Source organism: Spermophilus citellus, assembly GCF_964194105.1.
Source record: "Spermophilus citellus genome assembly, chromosome: 14".
NCBI classification, from domain to species: domain Eukaryota; kingdom Metazoa; phylum Chordata; class Mammalia; order Rodentia; family Sciuridae; genus Spermophilus; species Spermophilus citellus.
The window spans coordinates 4344825-4366872 of record NC_138194.1 but is presented as its reverse complement, the minus strand read 5'-3'; the positions used below and the strand labels follow the sequence as shown (position 1 = coordinate 4366872).

Below are 22048 nucleotides of genomic sequence, written 5' to 3'. Positions count from 1 at the left end.
CATTTATGAGAGCATCTATCCAGCAATAAAACCATTTGATTTACTGTGTGCATTTTCTTTTCTTAATTTGCTCCTATAGGTACTATCTTCTAAGTGTTTGCATGGCATTTTATTTAATGCTTATTATTATTTATTACATCTTATGCAATGCCTTACCTCTGAACAAGATTATGAATACCACAAGGACTAGAACCAGCTCCTCGCAAGATATCTTGTTAACATATGTAGCAAGTACTTGTAATTAATTAACTGGGTTGCTTATCATTGAGAAAAAATAAAATTGAGAAAATACATAGACCCTCCTTCCAGATAGCAGAGTACCACCTGAGCAAATTCAAGGCAACTTGCCATTGCCAGAGAATCCTCTTGGCTCATTTGAGGTTACACAGTGAATGTTTTTTCTGGTTCACATCCTAGATTGTCTGTTGGCTCTCCAGGAGCTAGCTCTGAACCCTGATTCTGCTTCATGGTTCATTAAGTAAGACAGTCCCCTCCTGCAAGGTTGTAGGTTTTGTTTTGTTTTGGTTTTGGTACTGGGGATTGAACCCAAGGGTGCTTAATTGCTGACCACACCCTCATTCCTTTTACATATTTTATTTATAAACAGGGTCTCACTGGGTTGTTTGGAGCCTTGCTAATTTTCTGAGGCTGTCTTTGAACCTGAGATCTTCCTGCCTTAGTACCCACCCCCAGCCACTGGGATTACAGGCATGCACCACTGCACCTGGCTGTAGATGGTTTTAATCCTGCTGCTTTCTTTCTTTATTTTTTGTTGACACCTAGCTGGTACAGGTGCAATGACTCCCTGCAACCTCTTGAACAAAAAATAACCATGAGCAAGTGACCTAGGAGACATGAGTGGGAACATATGTCAAGCCTCCACATTGAAGTCAGAATAGGAGAGGTGACCACTTAAGATTCATTGCTGCTAATTCTATTGAAGGATAGCTTCTTCTAGGCTTCAGAAAGGGCCAGGAGTCAGCAGTTTCCAAATTCTTGGCTAGCTCCTCAAGCTTAAGTCTCAAGCATGCAGCCAGACAGGGCAGAAGAAATGTACTCAGTAATATAACAAAGGCTCCACCTGGAATCAAGGAAAAAGGCAAATAGAAATTCAACCATCATCCAGGAAGCACATCTTCCAGCAAGACTTTGATTGGCCAAGCAGGAGCTCCCCAAAAGCCCTGTACACCATGTACCAGTTTCCTCACATTCTCAATCACCTTGACTCCATCCAATAAAAACAGCAGCAGAAGACCCAGAGGACTATAAGCACATTACCTGAAATTCCAGTAGCAGTAGAAAAACGTAAAGGACAAAGCTGTCTTCAAGCAAAACCTATGTCCCTTGGATCTCTCTTAAGAAACCTTGGCTCACTCACTCTCTGCTCCACTCTGAGGGGAGTCTGAGGAACAGAACCAACAGAATGTGTATGTAATTATAAAAAGGAATTTAATGTCTTGGCTCATGTGATCAGAGGCTGGATAGTCCCACCATGGCTGTCTTCAGGAAACCAGTAGCTGTTCAGTCACAAATAGCGGGAGCTGCAGAACAAGAGGGACCAATGGTGCAGCCCAGTCTGAGGCTGAAGGGTTGCTGGTGAGACCCACATTTAAAGGTTAAAGGATCCAGAGTCTGATGTCCACAGGCAATAACAGCAGTGAAGAAACAGAGAACCTACTGGGCCTGCGTGAGCCTGCTTCCCGCTTCTGCTTTTACTTCCGAGTCTCCAGCCAAATCAACGGTGCTTTCCACATTCATCACAGGTCTCCCCTCAGTCCAGCGATGCACATGCAATCGTGTCTGGAAACACTCTCACAGATGCATGCAGAGGTGTCTTCACCAACTTTCTGAGTGTCTTGATCCAGTCAATTCACAATCAAGGTAACCTTCACTGAGGGTGACGAAGGGTCAAAACCTTCCTTACTGTCATTCTGGAGACTGAACTACTCTGTTCTTTCACTGGGTCCCTTTCCCCCTTTGACTTCATCAGTTATGGTGTCTGGGGTTTCTGAACACTGAAGCATTCTATTGTAATAGAATTCTATCTCCAAAGTGAAGTTACATATGCACTATGTGAGCAAATACTATAAAAGGAATACATTTAAATTTTAAGAGATACTTTTGAATTAAGCATACTTACAGTTAGGCTTTTCTTTGTGTTTATGTGTTTTTGAACACTAGTGGCTTATTCTCATTGCAAAAAGCCTTAAAATATAAAAACAGCAGATTAAACATGAATGCCTCCTTTGTTTCTGAGCTCAAACAGCTTCCTTTCCCAGAAAGTAACTACTACTAACTGGATAGGTAAACTTTTGGGCAGATTTCTAAGCACTTTTAATAGATGTGTGGCAAAATATACTTTCAGATTTTTTCATGTAAATGGGATTATACTACATGTATTGTTCTATAGCCTTTTTTATAGAACAGTAGAACTTCAAATCCAAATTTCTATATAAAGAATAATACATTAAAAGACATGCATTATAGTTTGTTAAAGGGGACAGGTATTATACTTAAGTTAATAAAATACTACTGGATGGGGATTGTCTCATAACAGAAATTATGAGAGCTGCTACAAATATATCTTTGAACAATAAGGTATATAAACATAAATCATTCTGAAGGACAAATTCCTAGAACTATAATTGTGTCAAATATATCCATATGTTTAAATGTTTTACTGAGGTATAACTCACAATAAAATTACCCATTTAAGTAGATATTAATATTGTTCATATTAATACTATTGTTCATATGATTGTATGTGCTTTTGTACCACAAATTGAAGCCAGTGGCACTTAACCACCAAGCTACATACTCAGCACTTTATTTTTACTTATTTCTTTATTTTGAGATAGATCTTGCTAAGTTGCTTAGGACCTTGCCAAGTTTCTGAGGCTGTCTTTAAGCTTGCAATCCTCCTGCCTCAGTCTCCAAAGCCACTGGGATAATAGGTGTGTGGCACCATGCCCAGCCAGATTACTCATGTGTTTAAAGAGTCTTACAACCATCACTATTTTAAATCATTTCCATCACCCTGAAAAAAGAAACCTTGCAATCATCCATTATAGCCAACTAGGCCATTCATCTGGTTTGTCTCCACATTCCAGATGTTACAAAGAAAATGTAACTATATATCATGTGGTCCTTTGTTTGCCTCCTCTTACATGCAGGTTTGGAGAATTACCCTTATTTTAGAATCAGCATTTCATTCCTTTTTGTGACTGAGTAATATTCTACTATATGGATATACCATATTTTACTTTTCCATTTATCAGTTGATGGAAACTTGGGTTGTTTCCACATTTTAGCTATTATGACCATTTGTGTGCATGACTTTGTGTGAATGTTTTCATTTCTCTTGGGTATATACTTTGAAGTGCTGGGTCTTGTGGTAAATCTATGTTTAACTTTTAAAAAACTGCTAAACTTTTCCAGAGTAGCTGCCCCTTTTACATTGTCACCAGCAATACAAGGCTTGAATTTCTTCACAATCTCATCAAAATCTGTTTTTGACTGTCTTTTTTATTATGTCCATCCTAAGGAATACTAAGACATTTGCACTTTCAAATTGTCTTTACTAATTTGTATTCTTGCTGAAGACAGAAATATATATATATATATATATATATATATATATATATATATATATATATATATGAATTATAATACCCATATCTCCATAACATTACTAATAGCTATTATCAAAGTATGTATTTCTGGGAACGGTGATGTATACCTGTAATCCCAGTTATTTGTGAGGCTAAGGCAGGAGAATCACAAATTTGAGACCAGCCTGGGCAGACATTGTCTGTGTAGCTCAGTGGTAGAACACCCCTGTGTTCAATCTTTAGTAACACACTAAAAAAAAAAAAAAAACCCTACACAACTGTGTGTTTATTTTTTTCCTTGTGAGTATTTGTACAAAATTACTCATTGTTATTTTAATTTGCATTTCCCTAATGCTGGTGACACTGAGCATCTCTTCATATGCCACTGGAACATTTTATTCGTTTGTAAACTTCCTGTGCATAAATTCTGTTCATTTATTGACATCAATAGATAATCTGTGTGTAATCCAGGAATTATTCATTTGCTTACATATATGAAATATATCTTAGTCTGTTATGTAACTTTTTTTAAGGTTCTGTGGATTGAACCCAGGAGTGCTTTACCACTGAGCTGCATCCTCAGCCCTTTTTTATTTTGAGGCAGTCTCACTAAGTTGTGGAGACTGGCTTTGAACTTGTGATCCTCTTGCCTTAGTCTGCTGATGGGTGGGATCACAGTTGTGCACCATTACACCTGGTCCATTTTCTATTTTTGTAAATTTAAATTTTCATAGTTTTCTTCATTATAAATTTGGGGTTAAATGTCTTGCTTAGTAAGTTTCTCCCACTCTCACTCCCAAGATTATAAAAGTATTTTTATATTTCTTAGAATATGTCTATAGTGTTATTTTTGTGTTGAACACTAATAAATTTAAGAATTATTCTTCAATATGGTGTTAAGAGTATATGGTTCCAATTGCCCACAAACTTTTCATTAAATTTATTCTTTCCTAATTTGAAGTAAAATTTTACCTCAATCATAGTAATTTCAGTGGGCAAATCAATGTTTTTTGGGGGGACTATAAACTCTGCTCCATTGACCAACTTGCCTACTCTGGGCCAGTATAGAGCCAGTTAAGTCACTACTGCTGGGAAAGTGCATTTGGGTGCATCTGGGCAAGCAGAACCCCTTTCCTAATTCTTATTTTCAAAGAGAACATCTTGGCTAATCTTTGTAAATGTAAAGAAAAATCTTCTGGTTCAATGATACCTCCTAAGAAAAATAACACAAAAAGACAAAGGTTTAAATTAAAATGGGAAAAGCCAGGGCAATTTCATGTTCTCTCATTCTTTCACTATTAAAATTGCAGGGATACTTGTCCACTACAAATTCTTTTGTGCACCCCTCATGACAGACTTTGAGGTATATTTCTGTTCTCCATTGAAAGGAACCAGGAGTCCTTGATGGGCATAGGTCCTATGTAACATGTCAGAGAAAAAAAAATGAGGATGGTTCAAAAGATCCTATGTAACAAAGCAAGGGTGTTGCTAGAAATGTTAAAATCAATGTTTTATAAATAAACAGAAAACAAAGACATAATAAGCTTCAAGCACTTTCTCTGGCCAAATTGATATATTCTGAAAATCTACAAAAGGGGAGGGAAATTAAAGTAAGAAGTTGAGCCTACAAAGAGTCACAGATTTGTACTGATACTCACAGGAGGAGAGGAGGTCATAATACAAAACAAGGATGATTAAAGGAAATTTAAGGGGATATTCACAGGTATGTGTATTTTGTTCATTCTATGAAAAATATACCTTTTCTTTAAAAGTGGAAGAATGTGCTTGTTTCTAGTTATGAATACAGGAAAGTTTATAGTCAAGATAAAGAAACTGGAAATATATAGTACAAGAAGATGACTGATTACCAAGAGTGGAGACACATAATTACTAAGTAGAAAAGGAATCCAATAGATCATATACAACGATGAAGAAAATCCAACAGCATGTCCAAGGTAATAAACAGCCAAATATCTTGAAGAAAATAATTCTCCACACAGATTCTTCATACACAAAATCTCAAGGTGATCCTACTAATTATATGGAACATCAATAAGTCCATACATAAGTTTGGCCTATATATCATAAAGGCTGATAATGAGTAGGTAATACTGGTTATGTTAAGTGAAAACACATACCATTTCTGGGAAGAACACCAAGTTTTGAAAATTTAAAGTAAAATAAATGGGGAGGTAGTAAAATTCCCATGACAAAGCAAGTAAGAGCTAATTATATAAAAGACTGGGTCCAAGGCCTTGACTTATGGTTCAATGAACTTGGACTCTCCAGCCAGGATCCAGGTCTAAGTAACAGTCAGTCAACAACCCAGATCTTGCTCCTTCATGTGGTCTAACCAGGCATCCCTTTCCCTTTAGGCTTGATAATATTTGTACAAGCCCAGGAAGTTGTTTTTAACTGTGTTCCTAGGAAGACATGAAAGTAAATATGGCCATAGTAGTATAGAAGTCATTTTTTAATATGCAAAAATAATTGACATAGACTTGGCTTTAGAAACAGATTTATATACGTTAAGTTTAAAATGTGCTAATTGTATTTAAGCATGGGTTGTATACTGTTTAAGGAATTTGAAAGGTCCCAATCAGCCATACTAAACCTCTAGTTGTAGTTGAGGTTGTTTGAGACAACTCAGTTAATTAAATTTATAATACATGTTTAAAAGCTCAAGAAAAATTGTTGTTTCCATTCTTTTTCCTTAATTCAGTTGAAAATCCACTAGGCAAGGTCAGAGTGAGCAAGGTGGCTGAGGAAAGTCACGCACAGGGGACTGAGGAAAAATCATTAGCTATGAGGAAGAGGCTGGCAACCAGGTTTTCACTGCTGGAGAAAGGAGATATAAATATGGAAAGAAGGAGAGGGAGAAGAACTGGGTTGGCATTAAGGGTATTGCTCATGATTCAATAAATACAGATAAAAATAAATATCAATGCATATATACATTGGGAGCCTGGGTGCACAAACCCCAGGAGCAATGAACATATCTTCAATAAAAAAACAAGAGCCCTTTTTACTACTTTCACTGGGAATTACTATCATTCCAGAAAATCAAGGGGCAAATAGGGAGACCCTCAAAACACCTCCAGTTGATAATCAGACTAATTTGCTCAGGTGGGAAAAAGAAAATAGAAATTATGATTTAAAAGGCTAGCTCATAAAGCTTTTATTTACTCTGATATCTGGGAAATAAAATAAGTTCATTTCTTAAAATAAATGTAAGACTAATGTTTTAATGCTTCTTTTAGATATACTACAGCATGTAGTATGTTAAAACTCACTTAACACTTTAATTGCCCCATCTTCTTTCAAATATATTACTATTGTAAAACGCACATACATTAGTCCAGCAAAATGGCTTCAAAACTGTCACCATGGAAAACCTTGCAGCTACTGTTCAAATCATTTCTGGAATCCATCTTCTGCATGGGTTTTAGGGCTCATGATATACCTTAGAGATAGCAGATCTACTCTGCTAAATAGGCTTTGAAAAATCAAAGAAACCAAACAAACAAACAAATGAAAAATGAGTCCAGAGACACTAGAAGTTGGGTAACTGAACACTTGAATAGTTAATTTATGGTTGAAAAATAAAATCATAAAAGCATAATTATCAAATACAGGGACCTGAGCCTCCAAACTATTTTAAACAAGAGGATAATGCAATCTTGAAATAGTTTTCCAAAAAACTTCTCTAATGAAAACATTAATCTGTGTAAGAAAAAAAAATTCAGAATCACTCACAATTATACTAGCTCACAAGCACTAAAAACTGGCCCTTCCCAAAATGCTTCTCCATTGGTCCTGTCAAGCTACCTAAAATGCTCAACCTTTCCCTGAAGGACTGGCACCTCCTACTCTAGTGCCATATACTCTCTGTAAAGGGTATATAGAGAACCATTAATATCTTAGCATGAACTTATTTGACATACAAATTCCCAGCCGGTAAAAATGCAGATGATAGGACATTTGCAGGGAAGGCTGTCAAAGACCATGGTCACCAAGGGAGACCCTGGAACTACCTTCTGATCTCTGAATTGAACATAGCCGCATCCTGTTCTGGACACTCACCTTAAACAGATCAGACAAACACAGCTGCATGGTCCAAGCATGAGGTGATTTTTATTAAGAATAACTTTGGTTCTAAGATTTCCACCCTCAATTCTGTAATACTTTCCATTAAAAACAATTATACAAGAGCAAATACAAAAAATATTAAATTATGAAAACAAACCCATTAAGGCTCCCTTTATATGTATTATGTACACTCAAACAAGGCAAGATTGTTCAGAGTAGAAGAATAAAGTCAGCTGTTATAGCTTAGAAAGCAACACTACTTTACTATTAAGAGACTATAAAACACTGAACTATTTTAAGAAAACCACGGAATGGAAGAATGCAGCCATTTTTGTCAAATGGTGGCTCCAAGCACAGAACTGCTCAGATGTTCATGAGTCCTCAGTTTATAGTGCTAGGTACAGGAGAGACTGACCACCTTTTAAACACAGCTTGTGGGCCCAGCTGACCAGACAATGTCAAAGCTTCCTTTCCTATACATTCTGCTACTGAGGCACACCCATCACTCTACACAATTTACAAGTCCTGTTTAGGTCAGACCTTGTAGTATAGCTACAATCAGTTCTGCAGATCTTAGTGCAATTAGAAGGGAAATGCTTTTTTAATTAACTTTTTCCCAGGGTTGAATGAATCCTAAGGAAGTTCTAGGAACAGAATTGGTCCTTCCAGCCCTTGAGATTTTTGTCAAGTGGCAAAACTGCTTCAAGGAACAGATCTCAAGATCAAAATCCTATTAGATAAAGATAGGAGCCAGTCCTGAATCTTCACTTTACAGATCACACCATGAGTCCACAAATAGAGCATGAACTCTAATCAATGTGCAATAAGGAATGTTCTTTAAAGATGATCACTTACCTCACTTTCTTCTCTCAAAAGGAAGAATGATAAGAAAACTGTCACCATTCTAATCTTCAACAGCAAACTATTTTAGAGCAACCTCAGCATGTCATATTTAAATAATATTTAATGATGAAACAAATAATCCATTTCAGGTGTAAACAGATAATATATTTCTCTAACTAGCAGTATATTATCATCTATTTAATCTTAGTTTGTTCACATTGGGACTAAATGTGGGCCTGTTGATTACTAAAAGCATCTCCCACAGAAAACTTAAGTCTACTTGCTATTTAAGTATTCCAAAGCTCTGAATCCAACTTTCTATGAGTTGTAAAGGAAGTATAAAAGCCTCAGATGTAGAAAGGCTGAATCATATCTACAAAGAACATACTAAATGCACAAGAATTCTTCCATGTCAGCAGTATAAAATTAACTTTGCATGAGAATTTGCTATTGTTTGCAAGTTGGATGTCTCTGAATAGCATGCTAGTTAACATAAGGAAACTGAGTCCCTTCTCCCTGCACCTCAGTTTCTCCTGAGAGATGCAATACAGTAGTCGTCAACATTATCCTTACCAACAGAATCACGCTGAGAGAGTGGTAAAAGTTTTCCTTCATAAGAAAAAAAAAGAGTAAAGAAATACACAATCATTAATCAAAAAGTTTCCAAAGCTTGGATTCTACTAATATTAAAAATGTACAAACCAAAAGCCTCCTTGAGATCAACTGATATTTGTTTCTCATTAAAATACCTAAAGAAGGCCTCACCATCCAGCTCCTGATGGGAACTTTCCCTGCACTGTGCTCAAGAGAAATTAAGATTTTTGTACTCTTTACTTTTGACTCTAAAGCTGGTCTATACAGACTATTTCTGTTTTCCAAAGGAATGAGGATTTTTTTCTTTTCCTGAAAGAACTATCTCAGCAAGAAATTTAAAAATAAAACTGAACTGAAAACATGCTGGCTATCAAAGCAATAAATGAATTTACATGCGATACCTTCTGGGAAGTGGATACTTCCACAAAGCATAGAACTGAAAGGAATTAAAACAGACCAACATGAATCTTTACATGTTTAACTTCTTAATCTATTTCTGAATTTTGGTGCCAACAATGGCAATAGCTTTGTTCAACATTAACATTCTCCACTGGTTAATTCTAACATGGGTGAAAGTATAAATTAAACAGGAAAATTTTGAATCCTCAAAGTAGAATTTACAAATATTGGATGTAACCGATTAAATGCACTTCTATGTAATCTAAATTATCTTATAGATAACCAAAAGAAGAAATAAACACATTTTCTTTAGCTCTTCAAAGAAAATAATATTTGTTCCACTGAACTCAGATTGGAAGAAAAAGCAATTAGTGCAGCTCTCAAGATTTTTTTTCCAGTGTCCTCTTTCTTTTTTTCTTTTTTTCTTTTTTTTTTTTTTTTTTTTTTGCTTTAAGTCTCTGAACACAGGTCCATTATTCCAACTTACGTGCTGGTCAATGTTCTTCATTTGGCGAATGGTAACTACAATTTTCATAGATAATTTATCCATCCAGACTAGTAAAATCAAATCAAATCCTTGACATAGTCAAAATTCTTGGCTGGCTATAATTCTCTCCAGGGGCTCTGGCCCTGAGACAAATGCAGAGGAGGCAACTAGACACAGCTCTTGTGGTGATGGCAGGACACACCAGGTCTCCAGACAGCCTCCGCCTAGGACTGTTGGGCTTGGGCCACCTCTTGGTCTGTTCTCCTGAGATTGCATTTCACCTTCACAATCTCCGGGGCATTTTCTTGCTCTTCTTGCAATTTCTGCTTCTCAAGTTCAAGCTAAATGAAATTCAAAACCAGGAAAATTATTTACAAACTGAGAGGCTTTTTCACATAGCAATATGGCTAATAAAATTTATTCATTTTAATGATTTGTTTTTAGGCATTAAAAATGTCATATAACTGGAATTGTACTGGGATAATATTGGAATGGAGACTTGGCTAAATGTACACACTGGAACTTAATTTCAAGAAGTTTTGATGAAATAAAAGATACATAGAATATAAAAAAAAGAAATTCTCTCTTAGTCCCCCAATAGAAAGAAAGAAGGAAAGCAAGGGAGGGAGAGAGGGAGGAAGGACTGATTCTGCAGAGGCAGCACCCAACTGGTTATTACTACCAATGACAGCAAGAGAAGACAGGAATGAAAAAGTCAAAGCCAAGAAAACAAAATCCCGAGAACACACAGTTGCCCTGGAGTCCAAGTGAGGCTGAGCTGCATTAAATTACTCCAGTACTCTGTTTATTCAGTGATATTTCTCTGATTTGCCTTTCTTTGAGCATTTCTTTTAGGTCTTCAATAGAATTCCTGTCTCTGCCTCGAGTGTAATATATGCCATCTGCTGACATTTTCTTTCTTTTCTTTCAAGCCACCAATGTTTATATCTGATATATCTGGGATATTCTGCTTGCTCCAACATCCCTATTTCTTAGAAATAAGAATGCTTTCCCCCAGTCACTATTACCTGCTTCAACTTCTGCTGCCATTTTAAAAGTTCTATTTTCAGGTCAGATTTCTTCTTTTGTGCTTCTTCTTCTTTCTGTTTGATTACTTGGTCTCGTTTTCTCTTTCCATCACCTTCTGCAATTCTGGTTTATTATGAGGTGCAAGACCCCTGCAAAAAAAAAAAGAATTAATGAAAATGAGAAATGTTCATAATGAATAAAAATGTAATTGCAGGTATCAGCCACAGAAAAGAGGTCTGAAGAATCAGACACCTCTGATACCTACTCCAAAGCTAAGTTAATGGGGGTGCTCAGAAACTCACCATCATCAAAGAAAGGACAAGAATATCTTCCAAAGAATTTGTAAAATCCTTATTCAATAAAAATATATTGAGCACCTACTATGTGCAAGACATTAAACTATACAAAGCAGGGTGATGGAGATGGGGATAGGTGGGGAAGTACCCTCATGCAATGGGTATGATATGTACCCACCACAGAGAGGTAAATGCCTAGGACCTGAGGAGTCTCCACTGGGGAGGATTCTTGAGGCATAGCCTCTGACCTCATGCATTAATGCAACTCAGGGACAGGTTTCCACAAATCTTTTTCCTACCCTAGAAACCTCTTCCTATTCTCCATTTTTAGATCCCCAAAAGAAACAACAGTCTCTGTGACCAAGATTATATCATTTCCAAGGGTCATGGCCAGGCACAGAAATCAATCATCTCCTGTCAGTCTACTGTTCTTTGTGCCTAGACCACCTCAGATACATGGTTTATTTATAATGCATGAAATTCAGGCTTCAAGGAAACTCTACTCTTCTGAGAGATAAATTAGGTGGCCATTACTTTAAATGGGGAGAAATAAAACCAAAATAGGCTATACACTAGCAACCCTCCATCTGATATGTTTGAGCCAAGTCAAAGGAGAGACCCATTGACACTTTCTTAAGTAGGACTCCTGTCTATGTTTGATGTCAGCTTAGAGTCACCTTGTCTCTATGTCTATTATGGTTTGGATGTGAGGTGTCCCCCACAGCTCACATGTGACACAGTGCAAGAAGATCCAGAAAAGAAATGATTGAGTTGTGAGAGAGCTCTTTAACCCAATCAGTGAATTAATTCCCTGACAGGGATTGACTGAGTGGGAGCTGAAGGCTGGGAGGGTATGGCTGGAGGAGGTGCAACAGTAGGGGCATGGTGTTGGGGTATATATTTTGTATCTGGTGAATGGAGTCTCTCTCTGCTGCCTGATCATAACGTGAGCTTCTTCCCTTTGTCACACTCTTCTGACATGATGTCCTGTCTCACCTTGCGCCCTGAGGAATGCAGCCAGCCACTAGGGACTGAGACCTCTGAAATGGTGAGCCCCTAAATACACCTTTCTTCCTCTATATTTGTTCTGGCTGGGTCTTTTAGTCACAGTGGTGAAGTAGATGACTATAATAATGTATTTTGCCATTTCCTTGGGATTTTCTCCAGCCGGGCTTTCCAGGATGCCGGACAAGACCACATACTTCTTCCTTTTTGTCTCCCCTAGTTATTTACCTTGACCTGACTCTACTAGCTCATCAGCAACCTCAACTTGATGTTAAAATTTATTAAGAGCATTTAAAATAAAAACAAAATAAACCATAGAACAGGAAACACACTGATGATTTCAGACCATACAGAGTCAATAATGGCTGGTGTCCACACTCATGCTGCACAGGTATAATTACACATGACTCAAGAGGGGTTCACACTGGGATAACTGTAGACTCAGCCTGGGCTCACAAAGGCACTACACCTGCCCACCACTGCATGCCCCTGCTGCTCACTGCTGATCTGGAGGACAGGACATCAGCCCAGGCAGTTGTTCTTTGAACTACTCCAATCAACTTACTTAGGAGTCAGTTGAACAACTGGTAAATCAAGTAGAAGTTCCCAGAATAAGTGTTCTGGTTATAAGTAAATCAAGAGCATATCTTTCTTAGCTGCTGTCAAAGTCACACAAACACATCTATAAATGAATCTTCAATATTACACTTCCTCAGTAATCCAGAATTTTAAAAAATTCTGGCAACTTTCCTACTTCCTTTTTAAAAAAATCTCAATAAAAATTTTCAATGTAGTTGTTTACAGAGTAAAGATCAGTATGAACTGTCTTTGATGATAAGGACAAAAAGACAAAATAGTATATATGTCCTACTTTCTCAAATTTCAAATATTAGCAGAACTCTTAATTACAAAATTAATTTGGTCAAATTTCCAAAGAAACAAGAAACAGGTCATGTTTCTGATTTAAGTATAGTTTGTCTCACAGTTATCAAGACTGAACAGAGGTATGAAAATAGAGACAGAATATTCTAGAAATCAAATCTTTTATCAGCACATTAAAGGTTGCTTTTGAGCACTCTTGCTGTTCAGTTAAAAGAGTCGTTAATCACTGGAAAACCTTTCTTAAAATAATCTGAAAAAAGACTAAAAAGCTTCTTAGTTTCATGACTAATAGAAAGTCCTGATTTGACACTATAGACAAAATTAAGAGAATTAAATTTTAGGATTAAGAATTTAGTTATCTGAATAATTTAGATTTCAAAGATTTTTCTTTTGCTGTATTCCACCAGCAAAATTCAATTAAATTATTGTTACATTCTTCTGCAAAACTCACTGAAAGAACTTTGATATATGACATTTTAAGCTGATTTTCCATTGCAGCTTATAAATGGGTTTAACTATTCTATAGTCTTCATTTTCTGCTCAAAGATTTTATATGATGGTGACAATAAGATAAAATATTTAGTAACAGACAATTCAGGAAAGTGGTGCTCATCTGATAAAAATTCTGCACTTGTAACACTCAAGAAGTAGTCATAGACCTTCAGTTAATATTTTATCATAGTGGGTCACTTAACTTTCTGTGTCAAATGGGAGACATTAAGCAATGCCTGTCTGTTTCTCTAAGTGGATCAGAATGCAGAGACTGTGGAGGGGCAGAAATGAGCACCTCCAAATTTTATAAATAGCATTACCCCTTGCATAAGAACACTTGATTCTCTTCAATCAATTCTGACATACACATAACAAGTACTTTCAATCTCTTCATGACTGACAGGGAGTCAAGAGCTAGTGACTTCATACTACCCAAGATCAAGGAATTCTCAAGTCTGCTTCCTGGTCATGGAGCTAGCTGTGACTATCTCAGTAGGCAAAGCCTAGTTTAAAAATTGTGAACTTAATAGGTGCAGTTTGAGTCTTTGCCAAAAAAAGTCAGGCAGTTTATCCAGATCCATTAAAAAAAAAAGTAAAAACACAACCCAAACTTGCCCCATTAAACAAATCACCGGAGGACCATCTGCACTATATTCTACACAGTGGTGTCCCTGAGAAGTATATAAGGTAGTGCCTGCTCCCATCAGGCCCTACCCATTCCTGCACCCAGAGATACCTGTTACTAACAGTTTGGTCTGTGTTCCCCCACACTTCCCACACCTGTACAAACACAGGGTTCTCTTCCTCACTCTTCTTCACATCAACAAAACACACTAAATATTGAGAGGCAAACTGGAAAAGCCCATATACACTGCATCTTCATCTCAACCCAAGCTTGCTTGCAAGCTATGAATGAAGTCAACTCCTCATCACCAGCCAGAGCAGGAAGCTGGGGAGCAAACTATCAGAGAGCACACATGCCTGACCCCCCAAGCCAAACTTCTCTGGGTCTATTAGGTTTTTGTTTTTTGTTGAAAGGGATGGCTGCATTTGGATTTCAGGGTGATGGTGAATCTTGGAATTGTCTGGTTTGGCCTGCCTCATCTACATTCTTGGCTTAGCCATTTTCACCTGCCTGGATTCAAGTATAAATACTTTTCTCTATTATTGCTACAACCTCCCCTATCTTTTTCTATGCTGTACAGCACCAAAGTATTCATTGAGGAATTATTTGTCTGGTAAAGCATTTATAAAGTTCAGCTGAAAACTCAGGGAGCTAGAAACCACTCACTTAGAAATGTATAAGACAAAGAACCATTAGGGACATGCTCAACTTAACTGGTTTATTTGTCCAAAAATTACTCTATAGAAAACTGAATCTCTTAATGTGTTAGAAATCATCTTATTTTTTTTCTTTTTTTTTAAAAATTAGTCTAATTTGTTATGGCAGCAGAATGCAATTCAATTCATCTTACACATACAAAGAACAATTTTTCATATTTCTGGTTGTACACAATATAGAGTCACATCATTTATGTCTTCATAAACGTACTTAGAGTAATGAAGTCCATCTCATTCCACTGCCTTTTTTACTCCCACATCTCCTCTCTGCCTCTCCCTCCCCTTTGCCATAACTAGAGTTCATCTTTTCTTCCCATGCTCCCCCCTCAATCCCCATAATGAATCAGCCTCCTTACATCAGAGAAAACATTTGGCATTTGGTTTTTTGGGATTGGCTTACTTCACTTAGCATTATATTCTCTAACTCCATCCATTTACCTGCAAATGCCATGATTTTTTTTCTCTTTTAACACTGAATCATATTCCATTGTGTCATTCTTATTTTTTAAAAGATGTTTCCAATACTGACATTTCAACTACTAAAAATATAAAGCTTTATAATGCCTTCTGAATACTGCCTTTTGTACTACTGATAAAGGCCTATGGAACCCAAGAACCTGACAAAAGGTCATAACCATCAGACCTAGAAGCAGACTGTGACCAGGTGGAAATTTAAAGACTGCTACTGGAAATTGAGCCAAATCTAAAAAGATGATAAAATAGGGAAGCACAGGTCCAGAGCTATAAGATCTCTGAATACTTATTCTACTAAGCAGTATCTGTTTTTATCTTATAATCCCTAAAAGTAAATTGTAAAAAAAAAAAATTAAACTAACTGCTGCAGAGCTTTGAGCAAAATTTTTAGTTATGCAAGCCAAGGTCAATGCTACAGGTAAAGTTTGGTTTTTGCTAATCTCATTCCCTGGTCTTTTCATTTACTCAATCCTTTCCTTTAGTTTATATAATTACTATACTTATCTCTAGAAACTGTCCTAAATCCCATGCTTACTTCTATCCTTTTTTATTCTAAAAATCTAGTGCATGATCTTGAGAGAATCCTCAACAAGAAACAATTCTCTCTAATGTGTCAAAGTGGGACAATCGCAAGGTAACATGCTGGTTTATTGGAAAGATCACTGGGTAAGATAAAATAAAGGGAGGCCCTTTATAAATTGTAGAAAAGGAAACAGGTTTTCATTAGTACAAACCAGTAATCAAGCCTGGTAGTAATTATTGATATGATGCTTCCTATTATTTGGTACTAAAATAGAAATAAAAACCCCACAGTCTCCAAAGGGTTCATGATATGGAAGAAACATAAAAGGAAAGTTTTCTTCTGAGCTTGAGAAGTTTTCACCCTAAAACTGACTATGTTTCTTAAAAAGATGCTACTAAACAAATATTTTATCTTAAAAAAATCTGTTTATACCTTCAACATATGACAAGATATATTCATCTTTTTTGACTTTGAAATATGCCATTTTTTTTTCTTAAATACATTCCATCAGATTGGAATCTTTCAAAGAAAAGGGGAAAAAGAAATAGGAATTTCTTCTCCCATGCCACATGGGGAGAAGATGGATTGGACTAGCTGACAATTTATATGCCATATATTTTAATAGGCATTGTAATACATGCTACTATTTAATTTTTAAAGAAATATATTATTATTCCCCACATTATAGGTGAAAAAAAATATCAAGGGGGGTTTCTTGGTCAAGATCATAAGGTACATCAAGTTAAATGGTGAACACTCAGGATTCATGACCTCTGATCTCAAATGTCCTCGCTACACCTCAGTGCTTCAGCAAAAGTCATCATTCTTCCAAATTAGTTGCACTGGGCCTGCTAAAGACTCAGCTATGTAAACAGGGAAAAGAAGAATGGGTCAAATGCAGACATAAAGGAGGTCCATTTTCTAGAAAATTTAGAAAGGCTCAACTGCTTAAATCCATATGTTCTGCAGTGATGTGTATCACACTACTAATTATATATTTTTATAGCTTTTATTTGATTCCTTTTTGTGCTGCTGAGAATTGAACCAGGGACTCGCACATGCTAGGCAAGCACTCTACCACCGAGTCACAACGCCAGCCCCACTAAGTATATTTTTTACAGAGTAATTTGCAGCCTCTAATCCAGAGAAGATCTATTTTACAAAATTAGGTTTACTTTTCCTTTATTCTGACTTGGAGCCTTTCTATAGACTTGCAATGAAAATAAAACAAAATAATTTGAGCTACAATATTTATTAAGAGTTCAACTAAGCTCCAACTTCAGATCAGAAAACCAGTAGGTGACAAAATGCTACTCTGTTTTGAAGCCCACTAACCTGATGATCTTCCAATAAAATACAGACAAAATTTCCCAGGCAGGCCTGCTTCCAAATTCTGTGGTTTATTTAGAAATGTATATAGTCATGTTTTGCTCTGGGCATGAGAGTACTAAATTCATATTTTCCATTTTGATTGTGCAGCAAAGACAGGCAGAAGGTAAGCACTTACTAAAAATGATCAAGCTTGTGTTCAATTTAATAAACTTTAATCTAATAGCTACATAGCACATGCCAGAGACAAAAATGAGGGAGTCACAATACCATATCCAGGAGGAGAAAGATATCTAGAAAGACATCTGGGAACAGGAGTCATTAGTTCTGGTAGGCAGGAGTGAACTGCCGTGAAAATGCTCCAAACACTTGTGTTTGATTTTTTTTTATTTAAAATTTAAAAATATAATTTAAATTTAAAAATTTTTAAATTTCTCAGGATAACACAACAAGGATGGAAATAAAAATAGAATTTAAGGCAATCTATAGAGATAAACATAGTAAAAATACAAATTTGTATATATTCTGCTCCTTTCTAAAAAGTTAATAAAAAATATTGATAATTATTTAAAATTCAACTTAAAAACAAACAAACAAAAACATAAGGAAGAAACACTCTAATCTATTCACTCTAATAAGGCTCTAGAGACTTCTCCCTGCCACTTACCGATTGCTAATGCACACAGGATTTACATTTGATTCTAATACTTCCCCCAAAGCAAGGGGGAAATTCAGAGATTTCAAATTTAAGAAATAACATATTTCTCTTTTACTTGGTTCCCTCTCTTATGTCTTTGCCCAGCCCTTTGCACCCAAATTTAAGAATGTGTGTTCATTTTAGAAGTAACAAAAACTGAGCTGTAACAGGGGCTTCACTTCAGGGAGGGATGACCAGGCTTGAAGGTGAGAGAAGGGAAGCCTTGAGAATTGTCAAGAAATAAAAACTCCTCAAAGCCTCTGAAAAAACAATCATTGATAAATCTGGTTACCTTAAAATCCCCGTAAAGAAGCCATGCTCCAGAAACTATGGTAGCTTTTTAGATTCGTAAGGAGTTCTCTGTGAAGACCTTGATGGATCCGGGATGTTTTGACAGGATTGATCAATTTCTGGGGCCTAATGAGTTATGGATTGCCATCTTCCATGAAGTCTGGCTCAGCCATGATGTTTCTTGAGATTAGATATGAGTCCTTGGGGCTGGTATCCTCAAGAAGGCCATCTGAAAGAGAAAAAGAAGACTTACTTGCAGGCTTTTCTGCCAAGACTTCTCTCTCAAAGCAGAAACCTGGCTGTGCCCTGTCCAGCACACTAGACATGGTCCACATCAGGGACATCACCGGCAAATCATCCCATGTGTTTTGAAGGTAACTGGGGAGCACAGGAGTGAGGAACAGAGTGGTTTTCTTCAGTGATGCCTGAGACTATGGGGCAGAGGAGTGTGGTGTCTTGACTCTAGTCACTGCCTTTCATATTTGTGCTGTGGTTACACAGGATGCTTCCTGCTACCATGTCACAATAGCAATCTTGCAACAAGCATTGGGCACCAGGTCACTTCAGTCTCAGCAAATGAATCTGCACTGGAAACTCACAAGTCCTGACTCTGCATCAAGGTCAGAAACTTCCAGAGCAGTCTAATTTGACCTGTGATGCTCCTGGTCACATCTCCTCCTCTCTTCACTTGAGCCATGTGGGCTTCATCCAGCCCAGATCCTTTCTGCTCTGTCTTCCAGTGGCACCTGCTCAGAGGGGCCTGAATTCCTGAGAGCCCTGCTGAAAGCCACAGTACAACCCCAGTACTTCCCCAAGTGAGCTATGCTACCAAATTTACTTATTTATGACTGAATGTACAGGGCATGAGTTCCTGAGGGTAAGGGTGACCTGTTTTCATTCCACTGCTCTATCCCCAGGGCTGGACCAGAGGAAAGCAGACAGCAGGGAGGAGGGAGGAGACCTTGCAGCAAGAGCCTTTTTGGGCAGGGAGGGAAATGGATTCACTGGGGTTTCACAGAAGGAACAATTTTCTAAAGTGCCTGGACAGAGTCCCTTAACCTTTCAGGCCTCAGCCTCCTCTGGTCCTGATTCTTGGTCTCTCTGGAGTTGTCTATTCCATTACTCAAGTATATGTTTCCTCCTCAGTAAGAGGAGTTCCTAGGGAATAGGGCATTTGGACCTCTCTTTCCTACTCTCCCTGCAGCTCCCTAGGGTGGTGCATGACACATAGTGAGTGCCCTATGAATACCAGTCCCATTTTGTGAGACACAAAAAACCCTAGTGGGGGCTGGGTGGAGGTGAACAGGATTGGCTGAGAAACAGGATGCAGATAGGGGCCAAGGCTGGCATCAGGTCACTGTGGACCCCAAGACTCAACTCGGTATGGATCCCATAACTGCTCCCCTGCCTGCAAAACAAACCTGGCCAGTATTTCATGACAATTACAATGCAATTTATGCTCTCCTGTTCGGGTGTGGTGACTTCAACTTCCAAACTGAAAATCAGATACCAGGCCTCTTTACACAGACTAGCTGATGGTGACCTTCACTACAAAGTCCATGGTACACAATTACTTACTGCCTGGCTAGTTCCACTCCCCTAGATAGAAGAATGATTAGAGAATAGAGGAAGGCATGGCAGGAGGAGGCATATCCAAACAGTTCACACACAACACTGCCACCTTCCCCACTAGTACCAACAGCAGTGTATGTGTATTTCTGTCACAAAATGCATTCTGACACAGGTTAACCACAGGTTTCTGTCCTCTGCCAGGGCAAGAAGAATTTCTTCCCCAGAATTTTAGATACCCGGGCCAACCAAATGCCTGATACAAGGCACTGAATAAATGTTAAACTAAATGAAATCTGTACTAAAAAGGACCTCCTCCACGGATGATCTCCTAAATGCAAGTCAGTGTCATTGAGGTGGCCCACAAGCACACAGTTAAGAAGGGTGTGACATAAAAAAGATGGGAGCAGAGTGAACAAGGGGAGGCAGGTTGTACATCCTTGGCCTCCAGCACATGTGAGGGTGGGAGACACTAGAAGAGAGCAAAGACATGTTTGCAACTAAAAATAAAAAAAGCACAGGCAGCAGTACCCACTAAAAAAATCAAAGCAGGGCCTGAGTTTCGAAGACACCAATGGAATCTCCACAAATCCCTGAAGTTTCCCCAGACACTACTGGACTCTTAACACATCTGACTAGAAACTATACAAAGTGGCAACCAGCAATTACAGAGAGCTTTGGATACAGCATATGCAGGTACAAAACCACATTTGATTTTGGCAATGACCTTACAAATAAAAGAACTAGAACATTAACTTAACAGACAATAAAATGGGGAAATAAAATTTAAATCCTGTGCCCACTTATATTGCCAGCAGCATAAAGCTAAAACTAAAATCAATGTTCTATCATCTTAAAACCTGTCTCTCCTGCAAACTGTAATGTTTTATATTTTTATACCAACAACTTGAAAATAAAGCAAATAAGAATCCAAAGAGGAAGTCAATTAAAGAAGAACTTTAAATATTTATATCACTGTATATCAAGACTCAAAATTACTGAAGGATAAGGAATATGTGACAAGTTACCCCAAACATTCCTTAAAGACTACCCTAGAATGCCTGCAAACTTAACCAAGTAGAGAATTACAAACCTTGTTGATGGTGAGTCAGGGAACTCATCACAGCCAGCCTGACCAATATGCAGTCCATAGTCACCATGCTCCTTGCCTTAAACCTCAACTGCACCACGCACACCTCTACACAGTCAGTGGTCTAAAGAGTCAACAGCAATTTCATTCTAGTTAATCAGTAGACAAAGGTGGCTACAAGGTTCCATAAAAATACCTATTTCTCAGCTCTAACCCACAGATAATCTCCATGACACCAAATCAACAGAAGACTGCCTCGAAGGTCACTGCTACAGTGGTTGGGTTTGGAATAGACTGAGGGAAGGCAGGTAAAGAATCAGGGTGCTGCTAGCACAATCCTCCAGAAGAGGTTCAGCACAGGATGGCTGCAGTGTGGGTGATAAACATACTGATTTTTTTTTACTTCACTTTTTAGATTTAGTTTCCTTTGATTCCCTTTCCCCTCACTCTCCCAGCATTCCTCTGTAAGTTCTGTTCCCTCCAGCATGCATGATCACCCTCTTTCTGCTCCATTCCTGGATCTCTACAAAGCCAAATCTCTCTGTCTTTTCAAATCCAGATAAATATCAGCTCTTCCAGCAATTAAACTATCCAGCCTCTAACAACAATGGAATGTTCTTTGTTCTCTTTTCCTGGTACTCATTGATTATCATCTTGTGATTCAGGGTTGGAACATAAATCTTACCATCCCTTTCACTACAAAGACCACTCTGGTTACACGTTTCTTCTTCTTCTTCTTTTTTTTTTAATTATTGTATTTGTTCAGTGTGTTACTTCAATAAAATAACAAAGTCATGGGTTAACTACCAGTAGAGGGAACCCCTGATCTGCCTGGGATATTAACTAAGTACAGTGCTGAAAGGGCTGGTAGGCCAGGCACAGCGTTCTGCACAGAGCATCAAGTAATCCAGAAGTCTGGAAGTGAAAGCACTTTGCAAGGTGGTATTACTACATGAAACATCTCCTAGAAATAAGCACAAAGACTTTCTTGTCATACTCTACTGGCC

General features: G+C 37.7%; 1 pseudogene across 1 annotated transcript; it reads right to left on the bottom strand.

The window, feature by feature from the left end:
* Positions 1-10247: 10247 nt before the first annotated feature.
* On the bottom strand, positions 10248-21072 carry LOC308633753 (protein FAM107B-like; annotated as a pseudogene). The gene is made up of 4 exons: positions 21045-21072; positions 18428-18611; positions 11052-11201; positions 10248-10364 (listed from the first exon to the last, which is right to left on the bottom strand). The product of its transcript is annotated as a protein FAM107B-like (transcript).
* Positions 21073-22048: the final 976 nt, after the last annotated feature.